Raw genomic sequence first — 3,832 nt, 5'->3', positions numbered from 1 at the left:
AATCCTGCGAAAATCAGCCTACGTCCGGGCTTTGAGATCGTGTCATAGCGTCAGCGTCGTTGTCGAGACTATTAGTAAGAAAATCTCTTTAACGCGTCTACGAGCCAGAAGTATTTTATATATATATACATATATATAAAATGCTTATATATATATATGTATATATATATTTATCAAAGAAATCGTAAAAAAGTCACTTCGAATACGTGCCTATCGGATCTAGAAAGGGATTCTTGACGTGAACGGTGAAACAACGAGTAGTCGTGCTACTATCGTCCTTGAAATCATTTAACCAGCATCTTTGTGTTTCTCGCGTTATCGGAACGAAGAAACGAAGTCTAACATATCCCCCCGCTCGCTTTGTCGTCGAAGAGAGATCGATAAACGAAAGGGTGCACGTAAGAGAAAGAGACGGAAACAGTGCACGGCAGTGCGATTTTCAGCCTTGACATTGTCCTCAGCTGGCTCAGAGAGCTTACGTAATTCAACTGCCAACGGAACGAGCCACGTGCTAACGCAGCACACGCCTAATGTGGTTGCTCGCGCGTGTCCACGCTCTTCGTCGCTGCTAGTAGCACGAGCGGACCGTGTAATTCTGCTGGTACGCACCAGATCTTCTTGCATATAAATATTTTATATGTACGCGATATAATATCTAGTACGAAGAGTCAACTCGTCGAGTTTTCATGGTCCTTCCTTTGTTTCCCTAGCGACAAATTTATTCGAAATTGATGCGCGCTCGTTGAGCTTTGACTCGCGATCGTTTAGCCTCGTCGAGACGAGGACGCTTCGATACGATCTCGAGCCATCGTTTCCAGCATGCCTACGATGTATCTACGGATAAAAATATAACAATGTTATGGGATATAGAATTTTATTATATGGACGATTAGAATCTCGAATTATGAAAGTTAATGGTAGCGGATATCATTCATTAATTTTTAATGGCAAATACATATTTACAAATGTCACGACTCTAATTCCGATGGTTTCTTTGAAAATCGTTAAATTTCACGTTAAAACGAACGAATGCACAATCGCAAGTGGCGCGACGCTCGCTCGCGGTAGGTTCGTATTTTTTAAGAAAGAAAGAAGCGTGGAAGACGAATGGATTCGTTTTCTCTCTCTCTCTCTCTCTCTCTCTCTCTCTCTCTCTCTCTCTCTCTGTCTCTCTTTCTCTCTCTCGCCAGGAAAAAGAACCGGATGTGTTGTCATCGTCATTGTTACTATATTCCAGGCTCGTTCGCTTGTTTTGCCAAAGATTCGTCGTCATTTGCGTGTTTCTTCGCATATGTTAAAGGCAACGTAAACACGTAGGCGCGTGTATGTAGAGAAAACGGGTTCGCCGGCTGTTCGTCGCGATTTCACCTTGGAACACGTGACCGAGCGGTCGAAGAAAGCTACATGGTTCCACCACGAATGTCGCCGTCTTGGTCGTCGAAAGATTCATTCTCTTTTTTTTTTTAAATACGGTGCTCAGAAATAACGTAGGACGCGCTCTCCTTACTTTGCAAAGCCTAGATTCGATTTAATCTTGAGTTTACGTTGCTAGCACGATTTCTTCGCTATCGGTCGTGGCTATACAATTGCTACGTAAACTCGGCTCAAATCCGTTCAATTTTACGATGAGTCATTTCGGTAAATACGTTCTATTTCATTCGAAAGGTCGATATATGGTACTCGGACTCGACGATTCTGGGATTTGCATTTAGATAATTAAAACATTCGTGCGACACGAGAACTTGCTATAATTTTGTTTTAAAACTTACGGAATAACTCGTACGTCGACTTGGATGTCAATTTCATCAGCGTCGTCAATTATAGCTATATAAGAGTATGGTCGTTCTAAATCTGTATCGATATATAAATTGTAGAGAGTGCAAGCTTAAACGTTCTAGTCTTTGCGATTTTCATTCATGCGTCATTGCTCCAGGGTTAAGTGCTCGGCAGACGTGACAGTGATTCAATCGCAGAAACTTTCGTTACCCAATCTCAAACAGGTTACGCTAGAAGAGCGAGCATAGGCGTTTGATTTACGATTACAAGCTGCATATTGGAAGAAGGGGACACTGTCTCGGAAACAATGCGTTCCTCTCGTAGCGAATTGCGACGACGGACAAGGTCCGAGAGCCTACTTACGCACGTGTGCGTGCTCATATATATATATATATATATATATGTATACATGAGCACATATATTCACGTGTAACATGTTGCAATCCTGCGAGATGTGCATCTGATTATAACGATGCGTTTCAATGGGTCCACATTCTCCAACTTTTTCTCCGTCCATTCATAGCTGTTTCTCTCGGTCAAGGACGCGAGAAAGGGCTAAAATGTCGGAGACATGCAATAAACTATTGCTATTCGATGGTTAGCGTTCGAGTACGATACAATACTTGCAAATTATAAGATCGTGAGACAATGACAATGAATTCGTAGAGGCATAGAAATCATAATATCGTTGCACCTGTTAAACGTTGCAGAATATTGTTATAACGGAAGAAAGAAATGAGGTAAAAAGTGATAAATAGAAAAGCGAAAGAAGCTATTGGGCGAGTCAAGTTTACGCGTGTTTGGTTACCCAACGATAAATCAATCGTACGAACAAAGAATCAACGGACCGTCTCAGATAGATATCAGCAGCTCTTTCATTCCCGTTGCAAGAATCGTTAACGAGAGGAAGCTGCTGACTTTCTCGCGATACATGGAAGAACGTTCGCAGAAGCGGCGATCACGCGAACAAAGAAGAACTATTTCGGTCCTGCCGCTTCATGGAAGTGACCCGGCATCGTCCACGCTCGTCGTTCCCTTCGTATTTAGGTCGCTCCGCTTGCACACACACTCGTCGCACCACCCCGTGCACGGGAACGTACGCCATTGGGTATGAGCCTTGTTCCAAATTTAGTAACACGCTCGGTCTCTCGAAAGGCTTCCACCCTCCCGCGTATATCACTCTGTTTATTTAGTCGTTCACGTAGGAAACAACCGAGGAGTGCAAAAGAGAGAAGAGGAGGAAGAGAAAGAGGAGGGAACGCGATCGTTCTGCCGTGAGACTTATTGCTTACAATCTACCCCTTTCGATAAACGATATCGAACAAACCATTCGAGATAAGGACGACATCGTTTATTCTCTCTACCCTAAACGTACCTATTCCCTCTACGATCTTGGTGTCATACTCGAATCCCAAGTTCCCTTCTTTTGTATTCGAATAAATTTAAACGCGCATAAGAGAGCTAATAATTTACGGTCATGTAAATCTACATATCATTAAATTCTTTCTTGTTGAATACAATTAACGTTCGATAGTAAATATATCAAATAAACAATAGATTAGAAATTATGTTTCATTCATCATATTATGTCGTTCTCCATTGAACGTATACGTATGTTTTTTAAGAGGTAAGTAACAAACAACTTTTCGGTCGTTGTCTTTTACGCTTTCTATTATTCGTTGATAATCAATCGCATAATCATATCGAACTTACGTAAGTTGTTTATACCTTAAGTGAGAGATCGTGCGCCTGCGCATTCCTTTCATCGATGCGTGGAACGTCCACGCTCTTATCTCTATTTTCGATCCGGCATATCCTTTCGAAGGATATCGAAAATTTTAAAGAGACGTTTTTTTCCCAGAATTTGTTTTTAAAATGAAACTATTTTTAACGAGGAAAAAATATTATTCGTCGATTCCATCTTACTCGGCGAGCGATAATTTAAGAGTTTCAATAATAATTAGACTATCTAAAGTCGAAAATGTGTCGATAACTCGATATCCACCAAGGTGAGACGAATTTAGACCACGATCGATTTCTTAGCTCTTTCAAAGGA

At 41.4% G+C, this 3,832-nt stretch overlaps 1 protein-coding gene across 1 annotated transcript in view; it reads left to right on the top strand.

The window, feature by feature from the left end:
• Window positions 1-3,832, top strand: part of LOC118448306 (uncharacterized) — a 39,964-nt gene that overhangs the window by 23,635 nt on the left and 12,497 nt on the right. The gene's annotated exons all lie outside the window — the stretch shown is intronic.

The sequence above is a fragment of the Vespa mandarinia genome, chromosome 20 (assembly GCF_050613455.1).
Source record: "Vespa mandarinia isolate Hongniang chromosome 20, ASM5061345v1, whole genome shotgun sequence".
Taxonomy (NCBI): domain Eukaryota; kingdom Metazoa; phylum Arthropoda; class Insecta; order Hymenoptera; family Vespidae; genus Vespa; species Vespa mandarinia.
This window is presented reverse-complemented; position numbering and strand designations above follow the sequence as displayed.